Below are 15,145 nucleotides of genomic sequence, written 5' to 3' on the forward strand. Positions count from 1 at the left end.
TTGGAGAATTTAGTCCGTTTACATTCAATGTTATTATTGATAAGTAGGGACTTACTCCTGCCATTTTGTTGTTTGTTTTTCTGTTTTTGTTTATTGCAGTCTTCTCTTTCTTCTTTCCTTCCTTCCTGTCTTCCTTTTAGTGAAGGTGATTTTCTCTGGTGGTATGCTTTAATTTCTAGCTTTTTATTTTTTGTGTGTTTGTTGTATGCTTTTTGATTTGCGGTTATTATGAAGCCTGCAAATATTGTCTTAAAACCATGATTTTAAACTGACAACAACTTAACACTGACTGCATAAACAAACAAACATGCAAAAGGAAAACTCTACACTTCAGCTTTGTCACGCCACTTTTTAACGTTTTGTTGTTTCTCTTTATGTCTTATTGTACTGTCTGTGTCTTGAAAAGGTAATGTAGTTGTGATTTTTGATTGGTTCATCATTTAGTCTTTCTGCATAAGAGAAGTTTATACACCACAATTACAGTGTTATACTATTCTGTGTACTTAACTATTACCAGTGAGTTTTGTACCTTTAGGTGATTTCTTCTTCATTATTAACATCCTTTTCTTTCAGATTAAAGAACTCCCTTTAGCATTTCTCATAGGACAGGTCTGGTGTTGATGAAATCCCTCAGCTTTTGTTTGTCTAGGAAGGTCTTTATTTCTCCTTCATGTTTGAAGGATATTTTTGCCTGATATACTATTCTAGGGTAAAAGATTTTTTCCTTCAGCACTTTAAATATGCCATACACTTTCTCCTGGCCTGTAAGGTTTCCACTTAAAAGTCTGCTGCCAGATGTATTGGAGCTCCATTGTATGTTGTTTCTTTTCTCTTGCTGCTTTTAGGATCCTTTGATCTTAGGGAGTTTGATTATTAAATGCCTTGAGGTAGTCTTCTTTGTGTTAAATCTGCTTGGTGTTCTATAACCTTCTTGTATTTGAATGTTGATGTCTTTCTCTAGGGTTGGGAAGTTCTCTTATATTATTCCTTTGAATAAACTTTATGTGCCTATCTTTTTCTCTACCTCCTCTTTAAGGCCAATACCTTTTTTTTTTGGAGACAGAGTCTTGCTCTGTCACTCTGGCTGGAGTTCTGTGGCACCTTCTCGGCTCACTACAAGCTCCGCCTCCTGGGTTGGTTCACACCATTCTCCTGCCTCAGCCTCCTGAGTAGCTGGGACTATAGGTACCTGCCACCATGCCCAGCTAATGTTTTTGTATTTTTAGTAGAGACAGAGTTTCACCGTTTTAGCCAGGATGGTCTCGATCTCCTGACCTTGTGATCCGCCTGCCTCGGCCTCCCAAAGCGCTGGGATTACAGGTGTGAGCCACTGCACCTGGCCTAAGGCCAATAACTCTTAGATTTACCCTTTTGAGCCTATTTTCTAGATCTTATAGATATACTTCTTTTTTTTTTTTTGTCTCCTCTGTGTTTTCAAATAGCCTGTCTTCAAGCTCATGAATTCTTTCTTCTGCTTGATCAATTCTGCTATTAAGTGACTCTGTTGCATTCTTCAACATGTCAATTGCATTTTTTCAACTCTAGAATTTCTGCTTGAGTGTTTTAAATTATTTTAATCTCTTTGTTAACATTTTAATTTTATTTATTTTATAGAGACAGAGTCTCACTCTGTTATCCAGGCTGGTCTCAAACTCCTGAGTTGAAGTGATCCTCTGGCCTCTGTCTCCCAAAGTGTTAGGATTACAGGCACGAGCCACTGTGCCCAGCCTGTTTGTTAAATTTATCTGATAGGATTCTGAATTTCTTCTGTGTTTTGTCTTGAATTTCTTTTGAGTTTCCTCAAAACAGTTATTTTGAATTCTGTGTCTGAAAGGTCACATATTTCTGTTTCTCCAGGATTGGTTCCTGGTGTCTTATTTAGCTTGTTTAGTGAGGTCGTCTTTTCATGGATGGTGTCGATGCTTATAGGTGTTTGTTGGTGTCTGTCACTGAAAAGTTAGGTATTTATTGTAGTCTTCATGTCGTAGTCTGGGCTTGTTTATGCCTGTCCTTCTTGGGAAGGCTTTCCAGGTATTTGAAGGCACTTGGGTCCCAAGCCTAAGAATGCTGTGGTTTTTGCAGACTTAAATAGGTACCGCCTTGGTGATCTTGGATAAGATCTGGAAGAATTTTCTGGATTACCAGGTAAAGACTCATGTTCTTTTCCCTTAATTTGTGTCAAACAAATGGAATCTCTCTGTTCGTGCAGAGCCACCTGGAACTGGGAATGTGGTGATGCAAGCACCCCTGTGGCCACCACCACTGGGACTGTGCTGGGCCAGACCTAAGCACCGCACTGGGTCTTGCCCAAGGCCCTTCCCTTCAGAGTGGTGAGTTCTCCAAGCCTCAGATGTGTCTAGAAATGCTGTCTGGGAGCCAGGGATTGGAGTCAAAAACTGTGGCTGATTAGCCAGGCATGGTTGTGGGTGCCTGTAATCCCAGCTACTCGGGAAGCTGAGGTAGGAGAATCGCTTGAACCCGGGGGGCAGAGGTTGCGGTGATCAGAGATCATGCCATTGCACTCCAGTCTGGGCGACAAGAATGAGATTCCATTGCAACAAACAAACAGACAAACAAACAAACAAACAAACACACACACAACTGTGGCTAATCTGGCACTCAAACAATGCAGAGTCCTTCAGGCTCTTCCTTCCCCTTTCTCCACCACCACCACTGTTCCACAGGGGATTCCATCTGTCCTCTGCTGATGTTCACTTAAAGCCCAGGGGCTCTTCCATCAGCTTGTGGTGAATGCTGCCAGGCCTGGGACTCACTCTTCAGGGCAGTGGGCTCCACTCTGGTCCAGGGAAGGTCCAGAAATGCTCTCCAGGAACACAGGACTCGGGGACCCCAAGAGACTGCTTGTTACTCTAGCCCACTGTGGCTGAGCTGGTACCTGAGGCACAAGACAAAGTCCCCTTTACTTTTTCCTCTATTTTTCTCAAGTAGAAGGAGTCTCTCCGCATGGCTACCACAGCTGGGAATGCGCTGGGTCACCCCTGAAGCCAACATGTCTCAGAGCCCAAGGCCCACTGCATACTACCTGGGTATCACTGCTGGTTATTCAGGGCCCAGGGGCTCTTTAGTCAGCAGGTGATGAGTTCTGCCAGGATCAGGTCCTTCCATTCAAGGCAGTGGGTTCCCTTTTGGCTCACGGTGTGTCTAGAGATGTCATCTGGGAGCTAGGGCCTAGAATAAGGGCCTCATGACTCTGCCCAGTTCCCTCTCCTACTGTGACTGAACTGGTATCCAAGATGCGAAACAAAGTCCTCTTTACTCTTTGCTCTTTTCTCCTTAAGCAGAAGGAGGGAGTCACTTTCATTGCTCTAGCTGCATTGCCTGGGGTTGGGGGAGGGGTGGTGAAAGCGTTCCCTTAGCCATGCCAGCTGGTGTCTCCTTTGGTTACATGCCACCCTAGTCCACTGGCTTTAAGCCCAGCCAACTAGCAGTTGCCTTTCAAGTTTACCTAGGACTCCAGAGCACATCAGCCCTCCGTGGGGAGGCTCCCTGACAAACCGAAGTTCCGACTGTTGGGATGGGCGATTCCTCTCTGGCTAGGGCTGGTCCAAATACTGCCTCTGTGTGTGGGCACTGACTGAGCCCAGCATGGCTTTATTCTTTCCTGTGATGAGGCAGCACGGAATTTAGTGTAAGGTCCTCCAGTCGCTGCACTCACCCTTCCCAAAGTGCAGATTCTCTCTCCACGCTGCAGGGCTGCTGCGGGGTGGTGGGGGATGGGTGAGGGGTGGCGTGGCCTCTCTCTGGCCCTCTTCAGTGCCTTCTTTCTTTTTGTAAGACAGAGAGCCTCGCTCTGTCACCCAGGCTGGAGTGCAATGGTGCAATCTCAGCTCACTGCAGCCTCCACCTCCTGGGTTCAGGTGATTCTCATGCCTTAGCCTCTGGAGTAACTGGGATTACAGGAGTGCACCACCACGCCTGGCTAATTTTTTTTTTGAGGTGGAGTCTCACTCTGTTGCCCAGGTTGGAGTGCAGTGGTGCGATCTCGGCTCACCACAACCTCCGCCTCCCGGGTTCAAGCGATTCTCCTGCCTCAGCCTCCTGAGTAGCTAGGATTACAGGCACGTGCCACCATGCCTGGCTATTTTTGTATTTTTAATAGAGACGGGGTTTCATTATGTTGGCCACGGTGGTCTCAAATTCCTGACCTTGTGATTCGCTCGCCTCAGCTTTCCAAAGTGCTGGGATTATAAGCGTGAGCCACTGCGCCCGGCCTAATTTTTGTATTTTTGGTAGAGATGGAGTCTGTGTAGCCCAGGCTGGTCTCATGCTCCTGACCTCAAGTGATCTGCCTGCCTCCACCTCCCAAAGTGCTGGGATTACAGGCATGAGCCACTGCACCTGGCCCAATGCCTCTTTCAGCGATATGAAGTTAAAACCAGGTACTGTGATTGCTCCCCTGGTTTTTGGTTCTTGTGACAGTGCTTTTCTATGTGCGGATTAAAATGTGGTGTTCCAGTTGGTTGGGGGGGGGTGGTGCAAATGGTGTAGGTGTCTATTCTACCACCTTGCTCTGTACCCTGGGAACTATTATTTAATGATACAAAGTTTCTGTTTGGGGTGATGAAAATTTTTTGGAAAAAGTAGTGGTGATGGTGGTTTAGCTTTGTGAATATAGTTAATTCCACTTGTGTAATTAGAGACAGGGTCTCACTATGTTGCCCAGACTAGAGTCCAACTCCTGGCCTCAAGCAATCCTCCCTCCTCAGCCTCCTGAGTAGCTGGGGCTACAGGAGAACTCCATCAGGGCTCTGTAGTAAATTCCATTTAATTGTACAGTTTAAAATGATTAAAATGATACATTTTTTGATATGTATATTTTATTATAGTTTTAAATAAGTATTTGGTGAAAAAACCCCCAGCATGTAAAATACCCACCCTGGGCAGATAGTCCTCAAACTCATGTGCAGACCCATCATGACATTCTGCGCAGAGATCCAATGATTTAGACATGTGACTGACCACACAACTGCAGATGCATGAAATAAATGTACTCGCAAAGAAACAGTTGCGCTGGGCGCTGTGGGCCCCACAGACGGGAGGTCAGCAGCCCCTTGGAAAGGCCCTAGGCTGGGGCACTCTGGTGGACGGTGAGGAAATTGTAGAAGAAAAAGTCATGCCAAGCTGGTTTGGTTAAAAAAAAATCATCCTTTGTTTTTAACGTGTCTAGACAAAATTTCAACACTGTCATGTTCCATATATTTTCTTTCACAATGTTCTTTGATTCTAGCTCTTCTCTGGTGTTTTAAAACAAACTTACACTAAACTCAGATGTTCAAAGTCTGATGCCCTGCCACTTTCTTACTTCAGTGCACATTTCTTTTTCGAGATGGAGTCTTGCTCTGTCGCCCAGGCTGGAGTGCAATGGCACGATCTTGGCTCCTGCAACCTCCGCCTCCTGGGTTCCAGCGATTCTTCTGCCTCAGCCTTCTGAGTAACTGGGATTACAGGCGGGTGCCACCACACCCAGCTAATTTTTGTATTTTTAGTAGAGACGGGGTTTTACCATGTTAGCCAGGGTGGTCTCGAACTCAGGTGATCCACCCATCTCAGCCTCCCAAAGTCCTGGGATTACAGGTATGAGCCACTGTGCCCAGCCTCAGTGCACGTTTCTTATAATTCCTTCTAAAATCTGACCATTGTCATGGGCATGCATCAAGTCTGTGAATGCAGACCTCTGGGATATGCCCAATGGGAATATTGGGGACTCAGAGAATAGTTATTACCCAGGGTAGGAAGGCATGAGGCAGTATCAAGGGACACCTGCAGAGGGGTGGGGGTTGTGTCCCACAGATGGTGGGAGCCATGGATGGTTTCATCAGGACAGAGGCACAATAACCCCATCTTGATGGTCTCAGGGCTTAGACTCACCTGTTGCATCCAGAACCAGGCATTCAAATTAGTGCTCCACCTGCGGAGTACTGGGCAGAGATGGACAGCAACCTCCCCCTGCAGGACAGTCAGTGCAGCCTGGGTCACCTCAGCACTCCACGGGCCTTTGCCTGCAGTGTTCTGGCCGGGGAGGAGGCCAGGCCTATCCCTGTCATATCACCTAAGGGGCTGTCTGCCCTGAGGGTCTGCAGAGGAGTTGAACAGAGTGAGGGGCATAGGAAGCAGTAGGGCCGTGTTTCTTCTTGAGCTCTGTGAACTTTTGTCTTCTTACTCCCTGAGGTCACTCCAAAATGTGGGCATCTAGACCTGAGGCAGGAGGGTAGGACGGGGCCAGCTTCTTCTTGGCATGTGACCTGTGTCATCACATGGGGGCCTGTGCTTAGGAGGGTCCTGCACTTAATATAATGCCCTTCTGTGACTGTGTTGAAACTCTTAATCCTGTCTTGAAGAAGGGTACTGCATTTTTGGGTTGCACTGAATCCCTCACATTATGTTGCTCTTCCTGGGTCAGGAGCAGGGAGAGGGAGAGGCCATGAGGTGAGGGGGAGGCTCTGGGCTAGGTGGGACCTGTGTCCCCCAGGGCTCTGTGCTGCCCCTGTCTTAGGACCTGTAGAGTGGTTTGGTCTCATCTGTTTGCTCCCGGTGTCCACTGAATGGTGAATCCTTGTATACCAGGGACTGTCCCACTATCCAGGACAAGCCTACAGTGTGTGTGCTCACTCAGTATGTATGTCAGGCTGGACAGAACCTCACTTTATCCCTGTCTGCTGTGGGAACTGCAGCGAGGATCACCTCCTGGGAGTCTCGGTGTCTCTGTACCTGAGTGGTGGGATTAAGAGACCTCAAAGGGCCGTCTCAGAGGGGACTCAACAGTGTCGAGGCTGGAGGAGGCCTGGGCTCTGGCGCCCGAGGATGTCACACACCTCTTCAGTCTTTTGAAATCGTTTCATCTGTTATTTTGAAAATCACATAGGAGGCCGGGCGCGGTGGCTCACACCTGTAATCCCAGCACTTTGGGAGGCCAAGACGGGTGGATCACGAGGTCAGGAGATCGAGACCATCCTGGTTAACACAGTGAAACCCCATCTCTACTAAAATTACAAAAAATTAGCCAGGCGTGGTGGCAGTCGCCTGTATTCTCAGCTACTCAGGAGGGTGAGGCAGGAGAATGGCGTGAACCCAAGAGGTGGAACTTACAGTGAGCTGAGATCGCACCACTGTACTCTGGCCTGGGCAACAGAGCAAGACTCTGTCTCAAAAAAAAAAAAAAAAAAAAAAGTCACATAGGAAAGCGTAGCAATATAAGCATGTGTAAAATAATGTGTCAGATCCCTGACCCCACCCCACTCCAATTCCATTTCCAGGATGTAACCGCTGTTTGCAGTTGGTATGAATCTTTCAATAATACTTTCTCATTTGTTCCACTCATTGTTTATACAGTCAAACATTAATGAATTATACTATTACTTGGTAATGTTGTTTATAGTGAAGCATGTGTGGTGGACACTTCCTTTCTCTATACATGGATTTGCTCCAATTGTGTTTCTTTTTCTGTTTTAGAGGTTTCATTTTAGATTCAGGGGTACATGTACAGGTTTATTATATACATAAACTGCATGTCACAGGGGTTTGGTGTACAGATGATTTTGCCACCCAGGTATTAAGCCTAGTACCCAACAGGTGTTTTATCTGATCCTCTCCCTCCTCCCACTCTCCACCCTCAAGTAGGCCCCAGTGTTTGTTGTTCTTCTCTTTGTGTCTATGTGTTCTAATCATTTAGGTCCCACTTAAAAGTGGGAACATGTGGCCGGGCACATGACTCATACCTGTAATCCCAGCACTTTGGGAGGCTGAGGTGGGCAGATCATGAGGTCAGGAGTTTGAGACCAGCCTGGTCAGTATGGTGAAACCCCGTCTCTACTAAAAATAAAAAAGTGAGAATATGCAATATTTGGTTTTCTGTTCCCCTGTTAGTTTGCTAAGGATAATGGCCTCCAGCTCCATCCATGTTTCTGCAAAGGAAATGACCTCATTCTTTTTTATAGCTGTGTAGTATTCCATGGTGTGGATGTACCACATTTTCTTTATCCAGTCTACCACTGATGGACATTAATGTTGATTCCATGTCTTTGTTATTGTGAATAGTGCTGCAATGAACATTCATATGCATGTAGAATGGTAGAATGGTTTATATTCCTCTGGGTATATACCCAGTAATGGGGTTGCAGGGTCAAATGGTACTTTTGTTTTTAGCTCTTTGAGGAATTGCCATACTGCTTTCCATAATCGCTAAACTAATTTACATTCTCACCAACAGTGTATAAACGTTCCCTTTTCTCTCTCTCTGTTTTTTCTTTTTTAGACAATCCTGCTCTGTTGCCCAGACTGGAGTGCAGTGGCATAGCCTCAGCTCTCTGCAACCTCCACCTCCCAGGTTCAAGTGATTCTCGTGCCTCAGCCTCCCAAGTAGCTGGGACTACAGGTGTGCACCACCACGCCTGGCTAATTTTTGTATTCTTAGTAAAGTGGAGGTTTCATCCTGTTGGGCAGGCTGGTCTTGAACTCCTGGCCTCAAGTGATCCTCCCTCCTTGGCTTCCCAAATTGCTGGGATTACAGGTGTGAGCCACTGTGACCAGCGCATACCTTTTTCTCTGCAACCTCAGCAGCATCTGTTATTTTTTGACTTTTTAATAATAGCCACTCTGGTGTGAAATGGTATCTTACTGTAGTTTTGATTTGCATCTCTCTAATAATTAGTGATATTGAGCATTTTTTCATATGCTTGTTGGCCACATGTGTATGTTCAAGCTTTTGAAAAGCATCTGTTCGGCTGGGCGCGGTGGCTCAAGCCTGTAATCCCAGCACTTTGGGAGGCTGAGACGGGCGGATCACAAGGTCAGGAGATCAAGACCATCCTGGCTAACACGGTGAAACCCCGTCTCTACTAAAAAAATACAAAAAACTAGGCAGGCGCCTGTGGTCCCAGCTACTCCGGAGGCTGAGGCAGCGTAAACCCGGGAGGCGGAGCTTGCAGTAAGCTGAGATCCGGCCACTGCCCTCCAGCCCGGGCGACAGAGCGAGTCTCCTTCTCAAAAAAAAAAAAAAAGAAAGAAAAAAAAAAGAAAAGCATCTGTTCATGTTCTTTGGCCCAGTTGTGTTTTTTAATTGGTTTTTCCTTATTTATTTTGTTGCATGGCTACACTGTGATGCTTTATCCACTTGCCTATTGGATTTGACGCTGTGTCCCACTCTTCATGTTGAGAAGACATTCTGCAGTGACTATCCTCATACACATATCTTTTACCCACGTGGAGTATTAATCCAGGAACTCATTTATTCAGCTTTTATAAAGTGCCTTGTGCCAGGCTGTGGGCAGGTCAAGGGCTTTAACAGAGACAGGGCAGGCACAGTCCTGCCTTCTTAGAGCTCACCCTCAGTGGGGCTCTCAGAAGTAGGACAGTGGTCAAAGCGTATGCACACCGAACACAATGAGGCCAGGGCCGGGTGTGGTGGCTGAGCTCAAACCTGCAATTCCAGAGCTTTGGGAGGCCAAGGCAGGAGGTTGCTTGAGGCTAGGAGTTCAAGGCTGCCGTGAGCTCTGATCATGCCACTGTACTCCTGCCTGGGCAACAGAGCGAGACTCCATCTCAAAAACCCCCACAAACACCCCCCCCCAAAAAAATCATGGGCCAACGTTGTTGTAAGTACTGCGATGTCATCAGGAATATATGAAAATGTCCATCTCCAATATCCCTACGTTTCTTGGAATAATGATTAGAGTAGAAAGTGCCTGTATTCCTGTGCCTACCTCTGCCCACACACCGTCTTCACTTGCACTTAGTCATCTACCACTTACCCTTTCACTAAGTGCTGTTGATTATGTCCCTGTGGTGGACCAGATGCCAGGAGCCCTGAGATGTCCTGAGCAGCTCCCTCTGCTGGTCCTTCTAAGAGTTCTGGCCTACAGGTGACACACCTGAGCACAGGTGACCCCTGCAGAACCTGTGATTACCACTGAAGGCTGACAGTGAGTGATGGGTGTTCCAGGAGGGGCTGTCACCTCCATGTACAGGGTGGGGGAAGGTGGAAGGGAGCAAGTGGCTGATGACTTTGGCTGTAAGGCAGGTGGACAGGCTGATGTGGGCTCCTGGGAAAGGATGGAGAGGGGAGGGGAGAGGAGGGGAGGGAAGGGAAAGGAAGGGAGGGAACGATACAGAGGTTGGAACTTGCCTTCATGGACCAAGAACAGCAGTGAGGCCATCCAGGCTGCAGCTGGGGAGGGAAGACATGGGGAGTAGTGGGTCAAGGGAGAAGCAGACAGTAATTGACCTTGGGGGCTGGGCGTGAGCAGAGGTGTGTTATGTGTATCTGTCCCCGCCATTGATATGAGGAGGGGTGGGGCTGTGGGTGACACCTGGGTCAGTGGGATTTCCTAGCGTCTGCTGTTCCCCAAAGCCTCTCCATGTAGAGGGTCAGTATAGATCTGATGCTGTGTCTGGGGGAAGCGGCTGGTGGTCCGAGGCAGCCTGTGGTGCTTACTGTCCCTAGGGATGAGAGGAAAGAGATGAGGAAGCCTCTTTACAGTGAAGCCTCAGGTGTGTGAAGCCACAGGTGTCTCACATGTGCCTTGGGTGACGGTGGTTGTTATTGTTATGATGTTTGCCTGACAAGGACCCAGGTATCCAGGGATCCAGAGCACAAGGCCCTGGTGAGGGGAGGGTCAGATGAGGCTGAGCAGGTTCAAGTGGTCAGAATGGGAGGGACTCCTGGAGAAACTGAACCTCAACTCTTCCTGTCAGGAGCTGTGACTGTGTGCAGGAGAGATGACAGGCGTGACCCAGGACATTGAGTGAGTCATTGAGACATTGGATATGAGGGCAGGGTAGAGAGGACCCTGGTGACTGCTCAGATGTGGGATGTGAGCAGGGCTCTGACCCATGCAAGTTACAGGATCCCCCCACCCCCAGCCCACAGACAACCCTTACACTCGGGATTCTGAGTGCTGTGTGTGCCCAACAGGGACACTGGATTGGCTGGACCTGAGTCCCTGTAAGGGCAGGGATGGGCTGTAAGACCAGAGTCTTCTCTGTGGGTGTGATGTGAGCAGGAATGAGCAAGATGGGGGTGATAAGGCTTGGCCTGGGGGAGCTGGTAGAGGAGCCCAGGGGCTTGGGTCAGCTCAACTTCCCAGTGGCTCAGCTGGGGCTGGAGGAGCAGGATGCTGTACTCGGGGTGCTCCAGGCTGGGTGATGTGTGAGGTCAAATGTTAATCATGAAAAGTTCCCCCCTTTTGTAGGCAGACAGTGGCCTGAGTGTCAGTTGCAGGAAGATGCATCATGAGGCAGGAGCAGGCACTCATCCTCCCAGAGACCACACCCTGGGTGCAGCACTCAGCCCTGCAGGGAGTGGCAACAGATGTGCCTACAACCCTAATGTCCAGGCACATGCAACAAATGTTTCTCCCTCATTGCATCTTTCTCATGTGGAATAGAATGGGCAGTGATATGGTTTGGCTGTGTTCCCACCCAAATCTCATCTTGAATTGTAATTGCCATAATCCCCACATGTTGTGGAAGGGACCTGGTGGGAGGTAATTGAATCATGGGGGTGGTTTCCCCCATGCTATTATCGTGATAGTAAGTTCTCATGAGATCTGATGGTTTTATAAAAGGCCTCCCCCTTTGCTTGGCTCTCATTCTTCTCATTGATGCTGCCATTTGAAGGACATGTTTGCTTCCCCTTCTGCCATGATTGTAAGTTTCCTGAGGCCTTCCCAGCCATGCTGAATGTGAGTCAGTTAAACCTCTTTCCTTTATAAATTACCCAGTCTCCAGCAGTTCTTTATAGAAGCTTGAGAACGGACTAATACAGGCAGCTTTTCCCAAAGTCTCTTCCCATCCATGTGCTGCCTGCTGTGGTGCCTGGGAATGAGGGCCCTGGGTCACTGTCCAGGGTGCTGATGTCCATGAACTGTTGAAGAGCTGGTGAGTTGTGATCTCCCACTTACTTCTGCTTTCTTTTATTCTTAACAACTGAGCATGTCACCAAAGAGAAGATAGAGAGATACTAAGGGCATGAAGAGCCCTCTGTCTGTCTCTCTCTCAGGACCTGGAGGGTGCTGGGGACATCACTACAGGAACTGACACCAAAGTCAGGATGACCCCATCCAGATACACATGTGTAGTTTGTAATGAATGATGATGAGAAAATGGCCTTGAAAGGAGTGATGAACAGCACAAGAGCCTCTCAAAGATGTGCACATCCTCATCTCCATATCTGTGAATAAGTCTCATGGTAAAAGACACTTTACAGATTAAAGGAAAGTTCATGAGATGGGAAGTGATATGGTTTGGCTGTGTCCCCACCCAAATCTCATCTTGAATTCCCATGTATTGTGGGAGGGGCCTGGTGGGAGGTAATTGAATCATGGGGGCAGGTCTTTCCCATGCTGTTCTTGTGATGGTGAGTGGGTCTCAGGATATCTGATAGTTTTATAAGGGGGAGTTTCCCTGTACAAGCTCTCTTTTTGACTGCTGCCATCCATGTAAGACATGACTTGCTCCTCCTTCCCTTCTGCCATGATTTTGAGGCCTCCCTACCCATGTGGAACTGTAAGTCCATTAAACCTCTTTCTTTTGTAAATTGCCCAGTCTCAGGTATGTCTTTATCAGCAGCATGAAAACAGACTAATACAGTAAATTGGTACCAGTAGAGTGGGGTGCTGCTGAAAAGATACCCCAAAATGTTGATAGCAAAATGGACAATAAAGTCCAGGCTGAGGTGGTCTCAGATGGAAGTGAGGAACTTGTCAGGAACTAGAGCAAAGGTGACTCTTGTTATGTTTTAGCAAAGAGACTGGTGGCATTTTGCCCCAGCCCTAGAGATCTGTGGAACTTTGAGCTTGAGAGAGATGATTTTGGGTATCTGGTGGAAGAAATTTCTTTCTCTCTCTTTCTTTCTTTCTCTCTTTCTCTCTCTCTCTCTTTCTTTCTTTATTTCCTCCCTTTCTTTCTTTCTCCCTTTCTCCCTCTCTTTCTCTCTTTCTTTCTTTCTTGACACAGTTTCACTCTTGTTGCCCAGGCTGGAGTGCAATGGCACAACCTCAGCTCACTGCAACCTCTGCCTCCTGAGTTCAAGTGTTTCTCCTGCCTCAGCCTCCTGAGTAGCTGGGATGACAGGCTTGTGCCACCACATCTGGCTAATTTTGTAGTTTTAGTAGAGATGGGGTTTCTCCATGTTGGTCAGGCTGGTCTTGAACTACCAACCTCAGGTAATCTGGCCACCTTGGCCTCCCAAAGTGCTGGGATTACAGGCATGAGCCAACGTGCCCAGCCCTCTGGTGGAAGAAATTTCTAAGCAGCAAAGCATTCAAGAGATGACTTGGGTGCTGTTAAAGGCATTCAGTTTTATAAGGGAAGCAGAGCATAAAAGTTTGGAAAATTTGCAGCCTGATGATGCAATAGAAAAGAAAATCCCATTTTTTTTAGGAGAAATTCAAACTGGCTGCAGAAATTTGCATAAGTAATGAGGAGCTGAATGTTAATCCCCAAGACAATGGGGAAAATGTCTTCAGGGCACATCAGAGGTCTTCATGGCAGCCCCTCCCATCACAGGCCCAAGAGGCCTAGGGGGAAAAAGTGGTTTCGTGGGTTGGGCCCAAGTTCTCTGTGTTGTGTGCACTCTAGAGTCTTGGTGCCCTGCATCCCATCTGCTCCAGCTGTGGCTGAAAGGGGCCAACATAGAGCTTGGGCCATGGCTTCAGAGGGTGCAAGCCCCAAGCTTTGGCAGCTTCCATGTGGTGTTGAGCCTATGGGTGCACATAAGTCAAGAATTGGGGTTTCAGAACCTCCAAGTAGATTTCAGAAGATGTATGGAAACACCTGGATGCTCAGACAGGAGTTTGCTGCAGGGGCAGGGCCCTTATGGAGAACTTCTTCTAGGGCAGTGCAGAAGATAAATGTGGGGTTGGAGCCCCCACACAGAGCCCCTACTGGGGCACTACCTAGTGGAGCTGTGAGAAGAGGGCCACCATCCTCCAGACCCCAGAATGGTGTATCTACTGACAGCTTGTACCATGTGCCTGGAAAAGCTGCAGACACACTCAATGCCAACTCATGAAAGTAGCCAGGAGGGAGGCTGTATCTTGCAAAGCCACAGGGGTGGAGCTGCCCAAGACCATAGGAACTCACCTCTTGCATCAGTGTGACCTGGATGTGAGACATGGAGTCAAAGGAGATCATTTTGGAGCTTTAAGATTTGACTGCCCCACTGGATTTCAGACTAGCATGGGGCCTATGGCCTCTTCGTTTTGGCTAATTTTTCCCATTTGGAATGGTTGTAATTACCATTAGATATAAAGGGGAGTGTGTACTCCCCTTTATATCTAAGAAGTAACTAACTTGCTTTTGATTTTACAGGCTCATAGGCAGAAGGGACTTGCCTTGTCTCAGATGAGACTTTGAGCTGTGGACTTTTGAGTTAATGCTGAAATGAGTTAAGACTTTGGGGGACTGTTGGGAAGGCACGATTGGTTTTGCAATGTGAGAACAGGAGATTTGGGAGGGGCTGGGGTGGAATAACATGGTTTAGCTGTGTTCCCCACCAAAATCTCATCTTGAATTACCACATGTTGTGGGAGGAGCCTGGTGGGAGGTAATTGAATCATGGGGGCAGGTCTTTCCCATGCTGTTCTTGTGATGGTGAGTGGGTCTCATGAGATCTGATGGTTTTATAAGAGAAAGTTTCCCTGAACAAGCTCTCTCTTTTTGCCTGCTGCCGTCTATGTAAGACATGACTTGATCCTCCACCTTCTGCCATGATTGTGAGGCCTCCCCAGCCATGTGAAACTGTAAGTCCATTAAACCTCTTTCTTTTGTAAATTGCCCAGTCTCAGGTATGTCTTTATCAGCAGCATGAAAATGGACTAATACAGGGAGATTATTGTGGTTTATCCAAGCTGCATCCAAAATAACCACAAGGCCCCTTTCTTATAAGTAAGAGAGGGAGGCAGGAGTGGGTGGAGATGTGGAGACAGAAGCAGAGGACAGAGTGGTTTCAAGATGCTGCGCTGCTGTCTTTGAAGATGGAGAAAAAGGACACAACCAAAGATGTAGGCAGCCTCTAGGAGGTGGAAAAGGAGAGGAAACGGATTCTGACCTGGGGCTTCCAGAAGGCACACAGCCATGAGGGCCCCTTGTCACTAAGCTTGTAGTAACTTGTCACAGCATCAACAAG

At 47.6% G+C, this 15,145-nt stretch overlaps 1 protein-coding gene and 1 long non-coding RNA gene across 4 annotated transcripts in view; one reads left to right on the forward strand and one right to left on the reverse strand.

Annotated features, from left to right (window-relative positions):
• Window positions 1-15,145, reverse strand: part of CEACAM1 (CEA cell adhesion molecule 1) — an 88,224-nt gene that overhangs the window by 29,638 nt on the left and 43,441 nt on the right. The window lies entirely within an intron of this gene.
• LOC106994780 (uncharacterized) overlaps window positions 1-15,145 on the forward strand; it is a 28,408-nt gene that overhangs the window by 7,499 nt on the left and 5,764 nt on the right. For 2 of the 3 annotated variants that reach the window (XR_013410745.1, XR_013410743.1), the window contains exon 1: window positions 10,123-14,759. The exons of the other annotated variant lie outside the window; for it this stretch is intronic. This is a non-coding gene — a long non-coding RNA (uncharacterized LOC106994780). Of the gene's footprint in view, window positions 1-10,122; window positions 14,760-15,145 lie in introns of those variants that run through there. 3 annotated transcript variants of the gene reach the window in all.

The sequence above is a fragment of the Macaca mulatta genome, chromosome 19 (genome assembly GCF_049350105.2).
Source record: "Macaca mulatta isolate MMU2019108-1 chromosome 19, T2T-MMU8v2.0, whole genome shotgun sequence".
NCBI classification, from domain to species: domain Eukaryota; kingdom Metazoa; phylum Chordata; class Mammalia; order Primates; family Cercopithecidae; genus Macaca; species Macaca mulatta.